Source organism: Tachyglossus aculeatus, chromosome X1 (assembly GCF_015852505.1).
Source record: "Tachyglossus aculeatus isolate mTacAcu1 chromosome X1, mTacAcu1.pri, whole genome shotgun sequence".
Lineage (NCBI taxonomy): Eukaryota > Metazoa > Chordata > Mammalia > Monotremata > Tachyglossidae > Tachyglossus > Tachyglossus aculeatus.
This window is the reverse complement of record NC_052101.1, coordinates 88077086-88100383: the sequence shown is the minus strand read 5'-3', so window position 1 is coordinate 88100383 and position 23298 is coordinate 88077086. Positions and strand designations below refer to the sequence as shown.

The window sequence follows — 23298 nt, the reverse complement described above, 5'->3', positions numbered from 1 at the left end:
CCAGGGAACCTCACTTCTCGGGGGCGGGAGCTGAATCCCTAGTCTCTTCCTCACCCACACCCCAAAACCCTCACTAGATACTGTTGGATCCCTTCCTTCCTTCGCTTCGATTTCCTCCCTTCCTGGATCTTTGTTGCCTCGGTCCGGGGCTCCGTGTATAACAGCCCGACCCTCTCGTAATCCCCTCTCCCCCTGTCGCCGACCCTAAGGGAGGGGCCACAGGAGAGCTTTAGCCTAACCCTCCATCCCTCTCCCCTCCCTCCTGGCTCCTCATCCTCTCTCCCGCCTCATCGCGCCGAGGGGCTCCCCGGCTCTCGGACGATCCTAGAGGGCTGGGGTGGTGTCCTCCGGCTCCCTGGGGAGGGCATGGAGGTACCCGCGCGATCGGTTCCTGGCGCCGCTGGAGAGTCAGGACAGGAGCCGCTTGTGTGTGTGTGATCTGCAGGCGGAGCTGGTGCCCGGGGCGCCCCGGACAAGAGCGTGTTGTTTGACGTTCGGAGCCGGTCTCCGACGGGGGGGGGGGCACCGTCCTAGGGCGGACGAGATCCAAGGGGTTGCGGGGAGATTGCACCTAGGGGAGCCTACCCCTCGCTTCGGGACTCTGCCCTGAAGTCCCGGGGACCCGGCTATTGCTATTTGTAGACGGAGCCCTAGGATGAGACTGGCTCAGTCTCGGGCTGGCACGCGGAGAATCTCGGCTTCGATGTAATCTCGATCTCCTCGGGAGGACTTGCTTCCCGGCCAGTGAGTGGTGTGGATATATTTATCATGGTTTCCCCTGGCTCTGTGGGAAACCCGCCGGCTGCGGCGGAGAAGGGGTGGGATCGGGGTGAAGAGGTGGGGGCAGGGGGGCGGGCTCGGTGTGCTCTCAGAGGGAGGTGTTTGCAAAGGCGCTGGCCAGCGGGCGGGTATTTTTAGGGTGCGGATGGACGGGACCAGGGCAATTGCATGCTGTATTTTGCCTACTGCAATCGCGCACGTTGCGCTCAGCATCGCAACTCCTCCTCACCTGCTCCGCTTTAAGAATGTATTCGAAGGGGAGTCGGCACCTCTTCTGGAGGGATAGTCATTTGCACAAACCTGCCCCCTCTCCTGGATTGGCCAAAAGGAATGTGGGTTTGTTTATACCAGAGTCGTAGGGGCCGATCCTTGGGGGATGACCTGCCCCCTACTCTGAGCCTGATTCCCGCGGCAAGGGCAGGTGGCACTGCAGAGGGCATGGGGTGTGGCGAGGGCGCATGCATTTGAGTGTGCTGTTAAGAGTTGGGAGACGGTCAAAGGGTCAGAGTGGGGACTTGCCTTCGGGTTTTTGGAAGGGCATTCATTCAGTGGTATTTATTGAGCACTTACTGTGTATAGAGCACTGTACTGAGCGCTTGGGAGAGTACAATACAACAATGAACAGACACATTCCCTGCCTTCAACGGGGTTGGTTCTAGCCCCCCAAACTTAAACCCTAAGCGTTAAATTGGGGGCTCTGGGCTCTTGTCTAGTCTCAGGAGAAATGAGCCCTCCCTATAGGTGTAGATGTTTCTGCAAGATTCTACCTCCCTTTTTTCCTGCTTGTCAGCCTCCCGGCCTCTCCCCTCCAGCCCCTCTCCCCCGGTTTTTTGACCTTGTCGCTCAGGAGCCAATCAATCGGAACCTACTGTGTGCAGACAGCACTGTATTAAACGCTTGGGAGAATGCAGTAGAGGTAAAAGACAATCCAAGACTCAAGGAGTTTACAATCTAAGGCAAACCCTTTAGGGATTGTCCCACTATATCCCAGATTCCCCAGTGTCATGGACACTCCTGCTCTGGCTACCTCCTACTATGACTGGAATAGTCACCTCCTGGTGTGGATGTGGAAAGGTTGGAAAGGTGCCCCAGGGAGACAGCAATGGAGTGGGCTATAGTAGCCAGCAGTCCTGGCTCCCAGATCCCTAGGACTCCACAAGTCAATGGTCTCTCTCCCCCAGGGATGATTTTGAGGGTGTTTACAAATGTCATCTGAAGGGGGAAACAGGCAAAATATGGAGACTTCCCCCAGAACATCTGGTGAAGCTGCTAGAGCTGGAGATGGGATCTAGGAGTTGAGGCACCCAGCCTAGGATCCTAGGTGAGGGTGCTAGGCTTCCTGATCTCTGAGAGCCTGCTTTGGAGGGAGAAAAAAACCAGTGGGATGCCGCTGATTCCAGAGGCTGTGCCCCTTCCTGCCTCATTTTTCCATTTGCAACCCCAGCCATAGGAAATTTTCTGACTTGTGCTTTGGCAACTCTTCCTTCTCCCCTCTGGGGGATGTGCCCCTTGGTCTTGATATGAAGTAGTTGTTGGTGTCCATAAAGGCAAGGGGACATAGAGGCTGAATCATTTGTTTTCAAAGTGGGAATGAGATGAAGAGGAAGAGACTGGACTACCAGGTCATGAGTCTGATTTACTGCCTGGAGGGACACAAGGTCCATCATCTCCTGTTGCCTTGGTTTCCCCTCTCCAGGGGGGTGTCGAGCCACCTACTTGTCCCCACCAAAGTCAAACCACCTTTCAGGCAACAGTCTCCATCCTCTCCCCCTCCTACCATGAGCAATCACATGGCTATGTCCCTGCCCCTTTACTTTCCTGGGGAGAGCTCTGGCTTCCATCAGTTCCCTAATCTGGTCCTTGAGATTAAAAAGTTCTTGTGTGGACTGGGCAGAATTTCAGGAATAAAGATTTAAAAGAATTCTTTCCTGGATGATTTTTCTAATGGTAGTTTTTAATTTGTGACATTTCCTGAAATAGCTCCTGGCTGGGCCCCCACCACAGGCAGGTCAGAATGGGGAGGAATTTTCAGCAGCAACAATTATAATCACACTCCCCCTTCCCCTGGCTTTTTCCCTTCCCACTTGGTATCTTCACATGATGTTTGTCAGGGGCCTGGAGCTGTTGGGTATTTCCCCCACGTGGATTGGTGTTCTGCCCCATCTTCAGGAGATGGAAACAGCCAAGGGCCTAGGGACACAGAGAAAAGAAAGCATTTGAGCTGAGGCTACCCTGCCAAGCAGTTCCACAGTTGGACAGGAAGCCGAGGTGCCCTAGCTGCCTATCTGGCCACATTATGCCATTTATCATTAAGAAGACCTTATCTAAAGTTGAGTATCAGAACAGCCCCATAGGTTTCGGGGGTGGGGGGGGTGAGGGATCAGAGAGGGGACAAAGGATGACCACCGAGCTAATCAAGGGATTGCTGAAACTGTTTAAAATGTGGCCTGGCCAAGGTTTTGGGAGACTCCCCATTCTCCCCTAGTCCCATGGCTTCTCACATCTCCTTCCCTTCCTCCCCCAACCACCCTGGACCCCAGTGTCCCTGTTTGGGCTTCCCTGCCCTGCATCTCCTGGTTCCTCAAATCTCGGGTAGGGAATCTGGGTTAATGTCGGTGGGTGAAAAGAAAGTGAGAAGGAAATGAAACGAGGAAAAAAAAGGTTAATAAATGGCAGCCTTAAGGGGAGTGGTAATTACATTTAACTTGAAAATTGCCTGAGAATGTGAGGTGCAGTCTATGGCCACCTCTGCAGATAATATATCCATTTTGTGGGGCTTGATTTGTAGCCCTTCTAATCAGTGTATTCTACACTAGGAGGTGGCCCTAGGAAAAGTAAGTAGCATAGAGGAGAGAGAAAGAGTGCCTGAAAGAGTTGGGCTTGTCAGTCCCAAGAAGAGAAGGCTGAGGCCAAGCCAGAGCAGAATAGCTGTTTGGAGATGGGTGGAGTTGGTTGGGAGGGTCACGCAGAGTGAGTTCTTGGCAGTGGGGGAAGAAATATAGGGAAGCTGCCCTGAGGGAGGGGCAGAAAGGAAACTAGGAAACACTGCCTGGTAGGTGGGTGGGTAAGGTATTGCATCCTGGTCAAGTTGGTGTTTAGCATTTTAGGCAGTTAGTTGTCAGAGAGCAGACAAGGGTAAGCTTATCTGGGAAGTGCCTGGCCTAAGGCTGTGCACCTGGGTGCCCAATTCAGCCTCACCTGACAGCCATAAGGGGGGTGATGGCTGGAAGAGGCAGAGAGGGCACAAGACCCAAACACTGCTGTAGCCTGAGCCAAGCCAGGGAGGAATGAACAGTTTTCTGGCATGTCTAGATCTGTTATCTACTTGCCTAGGGAGCAAGGAAGATCCTGGAAGTTACCTTAGAAGTTTGCAGAACTCTTGAGCCATCATTAATTATAGAGGTCCAGTTCTGCTCACTAGCAGAAGGATCCAGGCCAGTCTATATCCAGTAAGCTGGGACTCTGTTCAGATGGGGAAACTGAGGCACCAAACAGTATTTAAATTTGAACTTGGTCTGGGCTTACAGGTGTCACCAGAGTACAGATGGGACCCAGCAGGCTGACATGTAAGCAAAATGTCCTTAATCTGCTATTCACATTCTCCACAACCTCTGTTCCCTCCTCTCCTCTTCTTCACTCCCCCATACCACACACACGCATACGTGTGCGCATGCTACAGGGGCCAATCAATTGAATTTATTGAGTGCTTACTGTGTGCAGAGCACTGTATGAAGCACTTGGGAGAGTACAATACACCAGAGTTGGGCCAGGGAAGTATCTGCTGGGATCAGGGGGTGGGGTGACATTTTCATTGATGACTGCCTTTGTCTGTGCTTAGCTTTCCAGTGGGACAGTAATGGTCTGTCTTGGAATTCTGTATAACCTTATCTATGGACTGCGTTCTTGGGAGAGCATGGAATGCCCATCCTGGGGGAACTAAGTCATTTGGGTTCTAGTTGCAACGGACCTCATCCATGCTCAGCACTTGAGGCTTCTATATCTCAGTAAAGAAGTGGGAGAGAATACTATCGGCCCCTGCCAGCCACTGAGAATTTGAGGGCAGAGTGGAGAGGGAGGGAAGAAGGGAGGAAGGATGTACGGGGGAGGTCGCAAAATGAGTCCACTTATGGGCCCAGTGGGTGAATGTTGTTGCTCCTGCTATATCTCTGTGTGTTATTCAATCGTGTCTACCATCTCTATTGTATTGCACTTTCCCATGTGCTTAGTACAGCGTTCTACACACAGCATTCAATAAATACCATTGATTGATTGAATACAGCGAGCACCCTGAGTTGGCAGACAATTTCTATTAATGTCTCTATCCCCATCTAGACTGTATGCTCATTGTGGGCAGGGAACATGTCTACCAACTCTGTTATACTCTTCCAAGTGCTTGGTACAGTGTTCTGTACACAGTAAGTTCTCAGTAAATACGATTGATTCATTGCAAGGGGCAACTGCCCTCATTCTGTTCCTCCATGGGAGTTGAGTTGATTGCTCATAGCTAATGCTCTTTTCTGTGTGACAGAAGCCGGAGGGAGAGGACACAGCTGGGTTGGGGTGGTGTTGGACCCCAACAGTTCACTCACATTCTCCAGTGTGTCAGAGCGGTCTGTCTCCCTGGCTTGTCTTCTGGGCCTCCCATGTAGTGAGGCCTCTGAGGAATGGGTAGGAAGCAGCTTGCTGCAGAGAGGGAAATTGAGGAATAAAATGTGGAGTCCAATGAAAGAGATTAGTGATATTAAGTGGGGGCAGGCTGAAAGCTGGTATTTTTGAGAAGCATGGCCTGGGAGACAGAAGGACCTGGGTTCTAATCCTGGCTCTGCCACTTGTCTGCTGTTTGACCTTGGGGAAATCATTTCACATCTCGGGGCCTCAGTTCCCTCATCTGTAAAATGGGGATTAAGACTCTGAGCTCCAGGTGGGACAGGAATTGTGTCCAACCCGATTCACTTGTATCCACCCCAGCGTTTAGTTCAGTGCCTGGCACACAGTAAATGCTTAACAAATACCATTATTGTTATTATTATTACTGCCCCACTGGACTGTAAGCTCCTCGAGGGTGAGAATCATGTGTTTTACTTCTGCTGTACCTTCCCAGGTGCTTAGTAAAGTGCTTTGCAATCACTAGTCTCTCAAATTCCATTGTTTGACTGATTGACTTCCCCACTTTAGTGATAATTTCCAGCAAACTAATCTGTGTTTGGATAACTCTCCTCTCAAAAGCTTTCCCATTTCTTTCCCCCGGGAGGTATCCTGGTAACCCCAGAGGCTGTACATGGGCCTCACTCCCTCACTTTTGAAACCAGAACTAAAAGCCTGACTTTGTGTCCCCAGATCTGTGGCTCCACATCCCCTGCTGGTTCCCTGCCAGCAGTGTGTCAGGAAGCCCGAGTCTGAGTATTGGTCAAAACAGCCCTTAGTCCAAATTACTGCTTTCCTCTCAGCAAGGTAGCCGGCTGTTCAAATATTTGATCAATCCTCAGGAGAACCCAGCTTCAGGGAAACACTGAGCAAGGGCAGTCCACCCATCCTGAGGGGCTTTGACTCCAGAACCCTCACCCTCCCTTCAGGCTCTGACCCCGAAACTTCTGCGTTCCATGTCTCCAGCTCTGCCCCCCGCAGGTTGGAGTAGGTGTGCGGGAAGCCTGGAACCTTTCCCCTCAGACAGATGGAGGAAGGAAGATCCCTAGACTTGGAATCAGGGTGCCTGATTCTTCTGAGCTCTTACCCCAGGACCTCTGGCCTCCCTCTTGTGGGAGTTTGGGAGTGAAGGTGGAGTCATCTCTTTTAGCAGGCCTCTTTGTCATGACCAAGCAGGCAGAAAGTCTCAGTTGGGAACTGTTGGTCGTCTGGCCGGAGGCTTGGGGCTGGGATTTGGGGAGGAGTGGAACACGGACTGTTCCATTACCAGAGACCAGAGCCCAGGATGGGAAGGAGACTTGAAGGCAAGAGGCACAGAAGAGAAAAGAGCTTGGCTACACCTGCTGGGAATGGGATCCGGTGGAGAAGAGCCAGGAATTTGGCATCCCAAGGGATGCTCCCAGCCCCGTAGCAGGATGGAGTCAGCTAGCTGCAGCAGAGAGGACTGGTGCTGAAACAGGACATCGGGGCCAGAGAACGTATCAACATCTAGAGGACTATTGGGCATCTGATGTTTTGTGGCTCTCAGACTCTCTTCAACCCCACTGGTTTGGGCCGGGTCCAGTCAGTCAGTCCATCCATCTGTCAAACAATAAGAGAAGTAGTGTGTTCTAGTAGATAGAGTATGAGCTTGGGAGTCAGAAGGACATGCATTCTAACCTGGCTCTATCATGTGTCTGCTGTGTGACCTTGGGCAAGTCACTTCACTTCTCTTGGCCTCAGTTACCTCATCTGTAAAATGGGAATTAAAACTGTGAACCCCATGTGGGAAATGGACTGTGTCCAACCTTGGGCAAGTCAATTCATTTCCCTGGGCTTCAGTTACCTCATATGTAAAATGGGGATTGAGACTGTGAGCCCCATTTGGGGCAGGGACTGTGTCCAATTTGATTTGCTTTTACATGTCTGGCACATAGCAAGCACTTTACAAATGGCATCATTATTATTATTAGCCTGTATCAACCCCAGCATTTAGAACAGTTTTAGGCACATAATAAGTGCTTAATGAGCCCTTAATGTGTGCAGATCACTGGACTAAGTGCCTGGAAGCGTAAAATACAAGTTGATAAATACGATCCCTGCCTTCAAGGAGCTTAAAATCTAGTGAAGGGGTTCTGTGTTTCCCCAGTCCCTGATGGTTCTCCTGGCCCCAAAGACCCCAGGGAGATCAATTGGCTCTTCTGCCTGCCCCAGTTCTGTGGGGTCCATGGGTCCAGGGATGACCCAGACTGGTCCGATCTCCCAGGGTCCACAGCCAACAGAGGCAGACTCCCTCATACTGGTTCTGCCTGGAACCAAAGGAATTTGGTTAGAATTGGACCTTTTCCAATTCCACCAGGAAACCTCTTCCAAACAACTACTTTTCGCAGTTCCCTGTCCAGGAATGTGAGGGGGGCGCTTTCGGTGGTGGGGGGAGAACGGGCATCAAGAGATGTCCTGGGATCAGGAGAGCTTATCCCTGCAGCAGAGTACAGGATTATCCCCTGCCCACACTTCACATCAAATCACCCCTCCCAGAGAGTGACAGTAAGTGGGGCCTCTGACTGTGGCTTTGACTCAGGAGTTTACACTGCATTTCTGTTGGGCTGTTCCCACATCTCCTCAGAAGGGAATTCCCCATGTCTCAGGAGGAGGAAGAGCCAGCACAAATGAATTGGGGTAAAGATTAGCCTGGGGTCATCCAGTGAGTCAATGGTGGAATTGGGAATGGAATCCTGGAGCCCACCCTGGGCCTCTGTCCCTAGCCCATGCTACTGCTAGTGCTGGGGTACTGAGACAATAATAACAATAGTGATAATAATTATCAAAATGATAATGATAATTATCCTGATTATAATAATTATCATAATTATCATTGTTGTATTTGTTAAAGGCTGACTATATGCCAAGCACTGTACAAAGTGCTAGGGTAGATACAATATAAGTGGATTTGACAGCCTGTCTCACATGGGACTCCCAGTCTAAGGGAGAGGGAAACAGGTATTGAATCCCCATTTTTACAGATGAGGAAACTGAGGCACAGAGAAGTAAGGTCACACTGCAGGCAAGTTGCAGAGCCAGGATTAGAACCCAGGTTTCCTGACTCCCAAGTCCATGCTCTTTTGACTAGGCCACTCTGCTTCTCTGGAGACCTTCTCTCAGATGGAATGTGGGAAGAGGATAGTATCTGAGATAGAGAGGTTTTTCCAAGACTGCCTGAATTTTCCCAATGGGGCAGAGCATTTGAATTAGAGACCAAGTGCAGAGAAGCAGCATGGCCTAGTGGAAAGAGCACAGGCCTTGGAGTCAGAGGACCCTGGTTCTAATCCCAACTCTGCCACCTGTCTACTGTGTGACCTTAGGTAAGTCACTTCACTTCTCTATGCCTCAGTTACCTCATCTGTTAAATGGGGATTAAGACTGTGAACCTTATGTAGAACACAGACTGTGTCCAACCCGATTATCTTGTGATTACTAATGCTTAGTACAATGCCTGGCACATAATAAGTGCTTAACAAATACCGTTAAAAAGAGACAGTAAACTCCTTGTGGGCAGAGATTGGGAACCAAGTTCCCATTTATAACACCTTCCCTATAAGAAAAAAATTGGCTCTGATGTATATCATTTCAAGTTGAGAAGAAGTTTTCAGGAACCAATTGTGTTGAAAGCCAGAGGACTCTCTGCACTAGGGGCTGAGATGGTAGTTTCTGTTATATTGTACTCTCCCGAGTGTTTGAGAGAGTACTCTGTACTTAGCATTCAATAAATACAATTGAATGATTGATTGATGGATGGATTGAATTGTGTCTTCAAATTTTCTTCTGGGGAAAATTCCCTGGGTGCTTGCCCCAGAGTCAGGTGGAGGCTGCCATGTTTCATCTGTGGTGAGGAGGCCAAAGATATGAGAGTGTTTTGAGGGCCTTCTGTCACCTGGAGCTGTAGCGCCGTGGGACTGCACTCCGAAGCCCACTGAGCAGCTCCCCAGGAGCACTGCATGTTGGGGACTGTAGTCTTACCCACATGTCAGGCCAGCTATGGGCAGAACGAGGTGTCTCTAGCCTGAGCAAACAAGCCAAGTATTTCTGTTGGTCAGTCTGGGAACAAGAATGGGTCACAAGGTATTTTTAGAAAAACCAACATCGTGGCCAGGCATTGCTGCAGGAAATGTTAGCTGGAAAGGTGTCAGAAAGGACATCATGTGCGAGTGCCTCATCAGGACAGGCACTGGTCAGCAGATTTGGGGACAGTCAGCAGTTGTGGGTTTAGTAGTGAAGGGACTGCTATGAGGTCCAACCTTTGTGGAACAGGGCTGCCTGGCCTGAGGAGAGGGAGAAAGAAAAGACTTTGCTTCCAGACCCCAGTTCTAGCTTTAGGAGTAAAAGAACGGGCCTGGCACTTCTGAAATTTAATGAGAGGTCGAGACCCTTTAGGAGGCCTGTGGTGAAGAATGCTTGGCTGAGCCACAAGTGGAATGAGTTTTGCTGGACTCAGCCCGAGACAAAGTCTGTCCGTCTTTCCCCTGGGGCCACATAGCATCATGGCCTAGTTGAAAGAGCGTGGGTCTAGGAGTAGGAGGACCTGGGTTCTAATGCCGGTTCCGCCACTTACCTGCTGTGTGACCTTGGGCACATCACTTTACTTCTCTGTGCTTCAGTTCCCTCATCTGCAAAATGTGATTCAGTACCTGTTCTCCTTCTTACTTTGGCTCTGAGCCCCATGTGGGACAGGGACTTTGTCCAACCTGATTATCGTATATGTATCACAGCGCTTATTACAGTGATTGTCACAAAGTAAGGGCTTAAATACTACAATTAAGGCTGCAAGTCCTGCCCTGCTTGAATGAGGTCTTGGGCTGAGGGAGCAAGAGTGGGGATCATTGTCAGAGCTGGATGAGGTTCAGAACAGTCTCCTCGTGGCCTTCAGTTCTGAACTAGATTTCTACAAGTGTTGTTCCTGGCTCTATGTGATCTCTGGCAGGTACACCTCTAAAGGAGTTGAAGCCTTAATATGATCCCAGTTGCTGGAGACTGCCCTTCAGCTATGGTGGAGGGACTGAAGGGTACATAGTGGGTATTTCACCATCTAGAGTGAGGCTCTTCGGAGGTGATTCAGCCTGTGTCCCAAAACCAGGGGCAACCTCACTCCCTTTCTCTTTGGAGCAATCTCTTCTGGGAGGACCACAGGAAGAGGAGGCAGAAATGAAGAGTCATGCTCCAGGACAGTTAATGTGCCATACCAGCAATCACATACAGGATTCCTCACAATCCTCTCTGGCCAAGAGCCACTCCCTTGGAGAACTCATTCACTCCCATGGCTTCAACTACCACCTCTATGCGGATGATACACAAATCTACATCTCCAGCCCTGTTCTCTCTCCCTCTCTGCAGTCTTGCATTTCCTCTTGCCTTCAAGACATCTCTATTTGGATGTCTTCCCATCACCTCAAGCTTAACATGTCCAAAACAGAACTCCTTATCTTCCCTCCCAAACCTTTTCCTCCCCTTGACTTTCCCATCACTGTAGATAGCACGACCATCCTTCCTGCCTTACAAGCCCGTAACCTTGGTGTTATCCTTGACTCTTCTCTCTCATTCAACCCACATATTCAATCCATAATAATAATAATAATGGCATTTATTAAGCCCTTACTATGTGCAAAGCACTGTTCTAAGTGCTGGGGAGGTTGCAAGATGACCAGGTTGTCCCACAGGGGGCTCACAGTCTTAATCTCCATTTTACAGATGAAGTAACTGAGGCACAGAGAAGTTAAGTGGCTTGCCCAAAGTCACACAGCTGACCATTGGTGGAGCCAGGATTTGAACCCATGACCTCTGACTCCAAAGCCCATGCTCTTTCCACTGAGCAATGCTTCTTCTCTTCAATCATCTTCAATCTTCAGTACATCACTAAATCCTATCAGTCCCAGCTTCATAACATCACTAAAATCTTCCCTTTTCTCTCCATGCAAACTGATACCATGTTAATGCAATCACTCATCCTATCCTGCCTGGATTACTGCATCAGCCTCCTTGCTGACCTCCTGCCTCCTTTCTCTCCCCCAACCAGTCCATACTTCACTCTGCTGCCCAGATCATTCTTCTAGAAAATGTTCAGGACACGTCACCGCACTCCTCATTAAACTCCAGTAGTTGCCCATACACCTCCGCATCAAACAAAACCTCCTCACCATTGGCTTTAAAGCACTCCACCACCTTGCTCCTACCTCACCTCACTACTCTCCTACAACCCAGTCTGCACACTTCTTCACTACTCTAATGCTAACCTTCTCACTGTCCCTCAGTCTTGCCTATCTTGCTGCCAACCCCTACCCCATGTCCTACCTCTGGCCTGGAATGCCCTCCCTCCTTAAATCCTACAGATGATTACTTTCCCCCTATTCAAAGCCTTGTTGAGGCCACATTTCCAGGAGGCCTTCCCAGACTAAGCTCCCTTTCCTCTTTTCCCATTCCCTTCTCCATCTCCCTGACTTTCTCCCTTTGTTCTCCCCCTCTCCCAGCCCCACAGCACTTTCGCACATATCTGTAATGTATTTATTTGTATTGATGTCTGTCTCCCCTGCTCTGGACTTTAAGCTCATTATGGGCAGGGAATATGTATGTTTATTGTTTTGTAATTTATAATTAAATATGGTATTTGTTAGGCACTTACTATGTGTCAGGCACTGTACGAAGTGCTGGGGCGGATACAAGCAAATCAGGTTAGACACAGTTCCTGTCCCAAGTGGGGCTCGCAGTCTCAATCCCCATTTTACAGATGAGGCAACTGAGGCACAGAAAAGGGAAGTGACTTGCCCAAGGTCACACAGCAGACAAGTAGCAGAGCTGGAATTAGAACCCATGACCTTCTGACTCCCCGGCCCATGCTCTATCCACTATACCACGCTGCTTCTCCCAACTGCTCAGCAGAGTGCTCTTCACACAGTAAGTGCTCAATAAATACAATTGAAAGAATGAACAAATAGCTCTAAGTGCTTCCATTGCTTCATATGTCTTATTCTCACAGGAGGCAGGGGAAGGCAGAGGGATTCTCTGTGCTAAACACAGATTAAAGGAGAAATGAGGCCCGGAAGAGTGAGAATCAATCCATCAAGCAATCAGTGAATGGTACTGACTGAGCACTTACTGTGTGCAGAGCCCTGTACTAAGCACTTGAGAGAGTACACTATAACGAGAGTTGGTAGACACATTCCCTTCCCACAACGAGCTTACAGTCTAGAGGAGAACACTTGCCTCAGCTCACTCTTGTGCTCAGGGTAGAAGTGGTAATGAATTTTTGGGACCCTCAATCCCTTTCAGCAAGTGGATTTGCTCTATCTGTTGGCCAGATCCTGATCCTTCCCCTTGGTCTAGAATGTCCTGCCTCAGGCTGGGCTGTTGGACAGCCAACCCCACTGACTTGAGAGCCCATGGAATGTCGAGCCTGAACTGAGCACTGTGGGGAAAGCCAGAGGAAAAGAAAGACCTAGTTCCTACCCTCAGAGAGCTTATGACCTAATGCTGGAGACTAATCCAATACCAGTATATGCATGTCCCCAGTTCTTTCATAATGCACATTTTGGACAGAGCACAGTTTGGGAATTAGGGAATGTTTTTTCCAACCATGTATGTCTGTCTGGATCGAACATGGCACGATGCCGGAAGGAAAGCTTGTGCACTGCACACAGTGCCAGTGCCTACTAAAACATGGATTTTCCTAACATGGGGTTTGTCAGGAATGTAGCCCCTGCACTATAGGCAAACAATGTATTAGAATAGAGTGGTGCAAGAAGTCAGCAGGGTAAGCAGTGGAGATGAGGTGGAGGAAGCTGAAGTGATTGGTACCCTTGGAACTGGGGAGAGGTGGTGTTAGGAAAAGTTGGCTCACCTTTCTGGCATAGGGATCGGCTCATCCTTACCTCTCTGCTTGGTTTTAGGGTCCTTTTCCTGCACTGACAGTACATCACCCATAGTTCCCTAGGGATCAAGAGGAGAGAGTGTGAGACACATGTGTACACACCTTTTTCACACCTCACCTGGCTTTGGGCCCACCTAATCACATGTATACCTGCCTGCATCACACAGTCAGTCCACCATAGACTGCATACACACACACACATGCGTGCGAGCACCTGACCTAGGCAACTTTACCCTCTCCCTCCCAATCACACCAGCTGATGTAATTCTGAGAACCTTAAACATTTCCTCAGTCCCTGGATTTTCAGAGTACTTAGCAACCTTTAATTAACTAATCCTCCCTCCCTGCCTCAGTGCACACACACTCTCACTCTCCCCATACACACTCCCCACATGCACATCTTCCAGAGTAGGCTGGTCTGACCCATTTTCACCTGTTCCCACAACTGCTCACATACATTCTCATTCTCTCTCTCGCATAAACACATATTCCCCCACATAACATTTCATGTGATTCCTCTGATCCAACTCCTGACACACACTCACACCCTGAAATCTCTTGCACACATGTCCCCTTTTTCCCTTTTGGACTCTCACTCCCCCTCAGATGATTTCTTTGGGATTCTCGTTCCTTCTCTCTTGCCTTTTTTTGCACATGCTCACTTTTCTCAAACACTCACATTCACACCATTTTCTCTCACCCACAAAGCCCCCTCTTTCCTCTCAGCAGCCTGCTGTTTGCCTCCTGGGCAGCCTCTTCTTCTCCACTGAGACCCAAAGAGGGTTAATTCAGAGCAGCAGGGACTCTGGTCCTACTGATTTTCCTCCTCCCCCTCTCCCCATTCTAGATGCTTTCTTAATGGAATTTTAAAACTTATCAGCAGTCAGAGAGGAGCAGCCTGACCCAACCCAGGCTTGGAAAAGATGGCTTGGAGCAAAATGCTGGTGGGGTGGGGGTGGAGGTGTTAAGGGTGGAATTGGGAGCTGGTGAAGCAGGGGAGAAGGAATGGGGAACCTGACAGAAGTCAAGGGGTGGGGTGGATGTGAGGAGTCCAGCTTGTGGACTCAAGATCAATCAATGGTATTTATTGAGTGCTTACTGTATGCAGAGCACTATACTAAGTGCTCAGGAGAGTACAATACAACAGAGTTGGTAGATATGTTCCCTACCCACAAGAAACTTACAATCTAGGGGGAGTTTATAGTCTTGGTGACATATTCCAACAAAGATGTGAAGGAAGCCCTGTAGGGAGGGGCGGGGAGAAAAAAATAAGGGCAAACTTAGAATTCTCAGACCTAAAGAAAGCTTCAGAGAAGATCATCACACCCCCATACACCCCCAGATACACCTCCAGGAAGAATTGTTCCTTCACCATCCCAGACGGGTTTTAAAGATCTCCGGCAAATGGGGTCTACAGTTACCTTGGTTGCCTACCCCCCACCCTGATCTCTCTCTTTCAAGTCTCATGTCAGATATGTCTTCCTTATGTCTACCTTCAGTTCCTCATGTCATCCATTTTCTCTTTTTGGAGCTTGGTGTAGATGGAGCAAATGTAGAGAATAAAAAAGGAGTCAGCACCCTGGTGTTCTTGGGGTTTGGTCCTGACTCTGCCCCTGCTTTGCTTGTTTTCTCTGACCAGGCCCTTTTTCTACCTCATGCCCCAGTTCTCCTTCTACAAAAGAGGAGAATATATTCTCCTTCTCTGCTTCCTCCTGGGCTGGTGGTCACAGGGGAGAAGGTTGGGACTGAAACGTGCTTTGAGTTCCTTGAAAAACAGGTAGTAGGAGGAGGAGGAGAAGGAGGAGTAGTGGTGGTGGGAGTATTAGTTAATCAATTGTATTTATTGAGCGTTTACTGTGTGCAGAGTACTGTACTAAGCACTTGGAGAGCATAGACAGATGGGAATTAGACATGGTCCCTGTCCCTCAGGGGGCTCACCACCTAAGAGGGTGCTGAGGTTGGGCAGCGAAGTGGCTGAAAGGAGGAGGAGTGGGACTGGCCCAGGAAGTGAAAAAAGAGGCCCACATTGTGAGGGGTGGCACAGGGAGGCCAGGGACTGTGAAAAGGGGCTTGAAGGGAAGGGGGCTTTTGGCCAGTTACTTGAAGTTGGCTCTTTCTTTCCTTCTCCCTCCGCTGTTGTTCATGGGGCCGCTATTTCCCCAGAGTCAGCCACACGTGCTGGAGCCAAGAGCTCATAATGAATTTGCTAAAGCCAGGTATTAAGACAGAGAACAAGCAGCTTTGTTAAGCAAAGGCACAGCACTTGGGCTCAGCACTCTTTAGGGGGCCTGTCCCAGCCTGCCCTGGGGGTGGCTGAGGCCAGAACTTGGGAAGCCGAGCCAGGTTGAAAGGTGATGAATCCAACCAGAACTGGATAATAACCAATGCCCGCTACTTCTCCACCCACCACATTTTTCCCATTGCGACCTACAGCCCTGAGAGTTTTGGGGACTGGTTTTCGGAGATGGTAGATTTTGACCTAGTCCCTGCATCAAGTTGACCACTGCTATCATTTCTGGATGCCAGATACCAAGGGAGACCAGCTGTCCACCTTTATCCTGAACAGTCTGGTTTTCCACTGGCCAGTCCACAGTCTGGTACCAGGTTAGCAAAGGCGGGTCCTGAATCCATGAGTGCCCTAACTGGCCAACCCAAGTAGGAGGGGGACAGGCTTACAAGAGCTACTAGGTTGAAAAAGCCACCATGTAAGGTCTTTTCCATCCTGATTAGAAACATTCAGGTCTTGTTAGAGACCTGGGATGAATGAGGCTGAGAGTCTGGTTCAAAGAGTATGGGTCAGGGTTACCCCTCTGTTGGGGGCACTATGAGCCTCAGGTGCTGGTCCCCTGCCTAATTGTGGAGGGGAGCAGCCTGGGAGCTGTCTGGAGCAGTCAGTATGTGATGGGGAGACCTGGAGGGATCAGACAGGTCTCCTGCTTGAACTCCAACCAAACATTGAGGAACTTGGGCAGAGCAACCAGCCTGAGGAACCCTCCCCAGTAGAGCCCACCAACTGCCTCCTGGGCTGCCCTCCTCCAGATCCATGAATTTTCTGCCTCTGTGAAGTGAGAGCCAGGTCAAGTCTTTCCCCTGCTTGGGCCGGCAGAACCCCAGTTTTCCAGAGTCTTCCCTGCAAAAAGCTACAGTGGAAATGGAATGGCAGAATGGGACCACCCCATTGGTAATTAGGAAAGTAGTTGGGCCTTGGAGAGTAAGAACCTATCTGAGGGAGCTCAGGGGAGCAGGAATTCACACCAAAAGACAGTCCTCAATAAATGCTATTGGATGATTTTTGTCCTTTCCTCTTTTCCATCTCTTTCTTCCTTCCCCTTTACCTGATAGATCACCCCACAATTCAGTTAATCCTTGCCCCACAGCTTTCTTAAAAATAAATCAATCATATTTATTGAGTGCTTACTGGGTGCAGAAAATTGTACTAAGGGCTTGGGAGAGTACTGAGTTGTTTTTTTTGGGGGGGGGGGGGTTAATGGTATTTGTTAAGCGCTTACTATGTGCCAGGCACTGTGCTGAGCCCTGGGATTGATATGGTATAATCAGGTTGAATACAGTCAATTTCCCACCTGGTGCTCACAGTCTTAATCCCCATTTTACAGATGACAAGTGAAATGACTTGCCCGAGATAACCCAACAGGCAAGTGGCAGAGCAGGGACTAAAACCCTTCTTACTCTCAGGCCCGTGCTCTATCCGCTAGGCCATGCAGGACATGTTCCCTGCCCACAGTGAGTTTACAGTGTAGAGGGATTGGGGATTATTCAAGTCATGGGTGCTGCCCTGAGTTTTCCAACAGATGGACTCCCCAAGGAGACTTTTAAGGTTCTAGGGAAGGGGTACAGGAAGACTGTCACCATTCCAGAGACTCACAGCTCTAAGAACAGGACTTGAGCCCATACAGCCAGTTGGCATTCTCCATCCTTCTGTTACCCAGCTCCCTCCACTGCCCTTGTTGGACCCATCTGTTTTGCTCTCAAGAAGGAGCCAACCCAGGATGTGTCCCTGGTGAGCCTCTGGCTTTCCCCTGGCTCACTCTGGCCAGAACACGGTGCCCAGGAACCTTCTGGGCATGGTCTAGGCAGAACCCCCATAGGGGTCCCAGCATCCCCTGGCCCTTGCTTGGGAGACGAGCCAGTTTGTTGTCCAGGTGATGTGAAGGGAGGAGGAGGATTCAGGACAAAGAGACTGGAGGGATGTGGGCAGAGGGAGGAAGAGCAACAGTAGCTGCCTCTCTACCCTAACCCTCCTCCCCTTCTACATCAAGTGGATGGTATGCTGACCCTGCTCATCACAACTGGGCCACGGGAAGCTGGAAACAACTTGTGGTCACCCTGCAGTTGTAGGGCTAGCTTCAGGCTCAATTCAGGACTGGTCTTTCCTGGGGTTTCCTGCTCCCATCAGTTAGACATCCCCAGAAGTGCAGACCTGTTGTTGCTGACTGGTTGTTCTCAGTGCCCACAGAAGACCCAACAGAAGAAATGGACATAAATTCGAGGAGGAGAGTTGGATTGGACACAAAGAAGAATGCTACTAGGGCTCCACTCTTGATCACCAGTGTGAAAAATGCTGGAACAAGCCACGAGACAGGTTGTGAAATATCCACCCCTTTAGATCTTTAACAAAAGAAGAGACACCCATCTGTCCAAGACGATTTAGTCATTCACCTGCCTGGGGGCTGGGAGCTGGATCAGATGACCTCTTGGGGGTCAATCAATCATATTTATTGAATGTTTACTGTGTGCAGAGCACTGTATTAAGCGCTTGGGAGAGTACTATATAACAGCATTGGTAGACACATTCCCTGTCCACAACAAGCTTACAGTCTAGAGTCGGAGACAGACATTAATATAAATAAATAAATTACATCAATATACATAAGTATGTGTATATGTATCTCAGCCCATGTGGGGCTGAGAGAGGAGTGAATAAAGGGTGCAAATCCAAATGTGAGGGGTCACTTCTGGCTCTCAGATTCTGTAATTGTTTGACCCTGATGAAAATGGTCAGTTCAGGCATCCCCTCTCCCTGGTAACCTGGAATGCTCTTCTGCAGATCTTTGGGGTCAGTTCTGTGCAGGATACACTGGGTCTACCCAAAAGCCCTGGAAATCCATAAACTGACCCAGTTGCCCCACGTCTAGGGATTATCTGGATCTGGATTTATCCTGTGCTCTTTGCCCAGTGAACAAGACCCCAGCACCTTTCCACCTTGAGAACCTCAGTTTGGACTGACCCTGACTAAAGGGTTCAGACAGAATCAGACCTCATTCAGATTTCCAGGAGGGAAATGGCAACCTGTCAGTTTGCTGAGTCTGATTATTTTTAATTGTATTTCTTAAGTGCTTATTAAGTGCCAAGCACTGTTCTAAGTGCTGGGGTAGATAAAAGTTAATTAGGTAGATAAAAGTTAATATGATCCCTGTCCCACATGAGGCTCACAATATAAGGAGGAGGGAGAACAGGTATTGAATTCCCATTTAGCAGTCGAGGAAACAGAGGTATAGAGACGTTAAGTGACTTGCCCATGGTCACATAGCAGGCACCTGGCAGGGCTGGGATTAGAACCCAGGTCTTCTGGCTCCCAGGCCCGTGATTTACCCACTAGGCCACCTTGCTTCCTTCCTGGTGTTAGGTGAAGCCTGGAGGGGGCTCAGTCTAGTAAAGGCACTATCTTAGGGAAAGAAAGGGAGACTCTTACATTTGCTTAGTCTGGGGCTGAACCCTAATCAGAGGGTTGTGTTCCCTGGCTGGTAGTGAGATGGTTCCCGAAGCTGCATCTTCTGGGGTCTCACCCGAGGTAATCAATCAATTTATAATTATTGTCTGCCAATTCTATTGCACTGTCATCAATGCTTGGTACAGTGCTCTGCATACAGGAAGCATTCAATAAATTCCATTGATTGATTGAGCACCTAGTGTGGGCAGAGCACTTGGAAGAGTTTAATGGCATTAGTAGAAAAGATCCCTGTCCTCGAGGAGCTTACAATTGAGGTCAGCCTGGCAGACACTAAAATTAATAACAGGTAAGAGGAAGCAATTAGATGTATAAAGTTAGGAGGGAGGGGAGAGCCTCCACAAATGCAAAATGTCTAAAACAGAACTACTCATTTTCTCCCCCTCAAACCACTCCTCCTACTAACTTTCCCAATTTCTGTCAATAATACTACCAACCTCCCTGACCCAGAAGCCTGAAACTTCAGAGTCATCCTCAACTTCTCTCTGTTCTTCAACTCTGATGTTTAACCTACCATTAAATTCTGCCTGTTCTTCCTGGATCCATCCCTTCCTATCTACCCAAACAGCTAACAGCCTGGTCCAAATTTGAACCATGTCATGCCTAGACTGTTGCATCAGCCTCTTCACTGGTCTCCCTGTCTCCTGCCTCTCTCCTCTTCAACTGCTGCATGGAACACTCTTCTTGGGATGTTGTTCAGTCCACAACTCTCCTTTCCTCAAAACCCTCCACTGGTTTCCTGCCATGCCCCTCCACCTCAAGCAAAAACTCCTCACACTCTGCTTCAAGGCTCATTCTTCCCACTCTTCTCAAGCTAACCTAGCTGTACCTTGCTCTTGCCTCTCCCACCTCCATCCCCTTGCTCACATTGATCCCCCCAAGCCGAAACTCCCCATTTCCCTAAATCTTACATAGGACCACTCTCCCCATCTTCAAAGCCCTCCTAAAATGTCACATCCTACATCAAGTTTAGTTTCTTCACCCTAAGTCATACCAACTTATCTGCCATCTCTGGCACTTGATGTACTTATTAATAATACCCATCCTAGCTCTTCTGTATAAATGTTTATTCATTTGTACATTCACTTATCAATTTACTCTATTTGTAGTATTTTTATGTCTGTCAACCCCATAGGAGTTTAAGTTCTTTATGGGCAGGGATTGTGTCACTTCTCTGTTTTGTATTTCGGAAGGGCTTAGTAGAGTGTATTATACCTAGTGGGCACTTAATAAATATTAATATTACTACTACTATTACTTTGCCTGTTGGCAAACATTCACTCTCAGAACACACTGCTGCTAAGTCTGGCTCCTTAGGAAAGGACACTTGTACTACCCCACTCCTCTCCCCACCCTGGAGACGTCCTCTCCCCGGCTTGATCTCCAACTCCCTCCAAGTCCCTTCTTCCCAGAGGGGCAGCAGGAGACCTGGCTGCATGTGGAGAGGAAGGTCTCCACTTGATGGGTGAGCTGCAGGGCTGGCACTGGGGCAGAGGAAACAGCATGGCCTAGTGGATAGAGCATGGGCCTGGACATCAGAAGGACCTGTGTCTAATCCCAGCTCCACCATTTGTCTGCTGCATGACCTGGGGCAGGTCACTTCACTTCCCTGTGCTTCAGTTACCTCATCTGTAAAAATGGGGATTAGGACTGTGAGCCCCACATAGGATATGGACTGTGTTCAAACTGATTAGCTTGTATGTACCCCAGCACTCAATTCAGTGCCTGGCCAATAATAAGCACTTAACAAATACAAAAAAAAGAGCTGGCCATGCTCTCCAAGGGACATGGGGATGGTGGAGCTGAGGCCCCCTTGAGGAATTATGGAGCTTCTCTAAGGGTAGGACTGACCTGAGGCAGTGTGGTGCCTATTATCCAGAGCTAAGGGACCTTTCTGCTGAGATAAGAAACCCCCCTTCTCTCTTCAGTAGAGAAGCTAGAACTACTCAGATTTTCCACCTTCAGACAATCTTCTCCAAGCACTTTCAATTGCTATCCAGCTCAGCAGGGTTCCAGCCCCAGTTCCAGTGCTAACTCTCAGGGCCATCTTAGTCAAACCCCTTGCCCTCCTTGGGCCTCGCTTTTTCCAGTTATGAAAGGGACGTGTGGGGTGGGGCAGGGACCCTGATGAGCCAAAGAACAATGAGTGTGGGTGGGGGTGGTGCACTGGGCTCATTGCTCCATGGAGGGAGATGACAGTGCCAGGGAACCATGGCCTCTTGGCTGCTACAGGGTGGGGTGAGAGCAGGTCCCCAAGGCTTCACCATTCCTTCCCTCTAGTCCCTAGCAGCAGCTAGGTCCAGGGGCCATTTTGGACATGGGTCTTTATGGCTTAGGATCAGATACTGCAAGAGGTTTGCTTCCATCCCTTCCCCATAGGCAATGCTCTGCCCTTGCCTGGCCCAGCTTTGAGCTGCTGGAGCTCCAAGTTCAGGCCCTGTCTGGGGAACTCCCTGCCCCCTGGGGAACTCTGCCTGAATCTGAACGGGGGAGACAACAGCCTTAACTGTGGGCAACTCTGAATAAATCTGCCAAGCTTATTGTTGTCAGACCCCAAGCTTCCTGGGTTTGGGTTTGGACAGAGACTGTGCCACTTCTGCTTGGAGTGCCTGGGGAGGCATGGGGGAATGGAAAGGGCTCCCCGTGTTATGGATGGAATTCTCAAGCACCAAGACCAAAACATCTCTGCTCAAGATCACACAGTAAAGCAAAAGGACTCCCGAGTCTTGACCACCAGCTCTTGCTCTGACCACTGACCTCCTCTCTCAGGTTGGTAGGTGGAAGCTGGAGCCCTGAGTCACAATGGGGACAGAGAAGGGGAGTCTGTTTCCTCTAGGCAGGGGCCAGAGAGAGCCAGACCCCCACCTGCTGCCAGGGCCGGGGCTACGCCAGCCCTGGGAACGGTCTCCCAGCACCCAGCTTGAAGCACACAGTAGAGGCTTTGTTCCCATTGCCAACGCAGCCTAGCTCTGAATGCCCTCCCAGCTGGGCCACTTTCTTGGCAGGGACCTTGTTCCCAATTGCCCTTACCTCCTAGATTTTCCCCACATCTGGCCTCATGCCCACTCTGTGATTGGCACAGAGGCTGCCCTGTACCAACCCTCTATTGAGGAGCTACCACCTCCCCCTCTTCAGGCCCCTCTCAACCATGGCTCTCCATCTCTCTCTTCTCCTTCTTTCTCCTTGGTGGGGTCTGGGGGGGGGGAGAGAGAGAGAGAGTGTGTGTGTTGGGGGGAGACTCTGGCCTCCAGTCCCTCCTGGAGCATGGGAGCATGTAGGGAGCAATAAGCTGGGGAAGGGACTGGAGCTGGAGGTTGGAGAATGCTAAGAGGACCGGTTCAATCCTGGGAGCTGAGACTTTGGGAGATGCTACCTGCAAAGGGAGAGCCTCAGAGTGGATGGTTAGCTTGCCCTTATAGCACATTCCTCAGGACTTTTCTGAGGCATGCAAAGGTCTCCTTCATTTCCTCTTGCCTTTATGAGGCAGAGGGCCCAATAATCATTGTGGTCTTTGTCAAGCTCTCACTTTGTGCCAAGCACTGTACTAAGCACTGGGATGGAGACAAGTGAATCAGGTCAGACTCAATGCCTTCCCTCCTGGGGCTCTTCATCTAGGCAGGAGGGAGAACATAGGGGATTTTCCTTTTTCTTTAAGGGGATAAAGCAGGACACCAACAGAGAGAACCCAGGATTCCTGTTCTCCAGGCCAAATTTGATCCATCCAGCATAGCAGCTTCACTTCCATGGCCTGTCCAGGGGTCAGACCTTTCCCTAGGGAGGAGGTAAAAGCCTTCCAAACCAAAGGGCGTCTGAAGTTCCTGATGAGGTAGCCGCTTGGTTGTGGGGGCACTACTGAGGGCTGAGCCCTGATCAGGCCCCTGAGAGGATTCTTCCTCCTCTGAGCTCAGTGGACCCTGTTTGGGGAGCTGAGCTCTCTCCCACTCTGGCCAGGGAGGGGATGGGGGAGAAAAGAAGGGCAGCTCTTGGTCATCGATAGCTAGGAACCCCTGCACACTTTCAGGTTCCTCTCCCAGTGCTGACCCCTATCCAGGGAAAGGGGTTCCTTGGTGTGGAGGAGGGGGATGGCTGGGCCCTAGTTGGGCCCCTTCTTACCTCTGCCCTGACCTATACCCAGATCTCACAGTCAGAGTGGCATGGAGCCCTGGGGTCTGCTCAGTGGAGTGAAAAGTGGGGGACTCAGCCACTTTGCAAGGCAGGTCATCGGGTCACCTCA

The 23298-nt window shown here is 49.8% G+C and overlaps 1 protein-coding gene across 1 annotated transcript in view; it reads left to right on the top strand.

Moving 5' to 3' along the window:
• SLC38A3 (solute carrier family 38 member 3) overlaps positions 1 to 23298 on the top strand; it is a 37428-nt gene that overhangs the window by 333 nt on the left and 13797 nt on the right. The window lies entirely within an intron of this gene.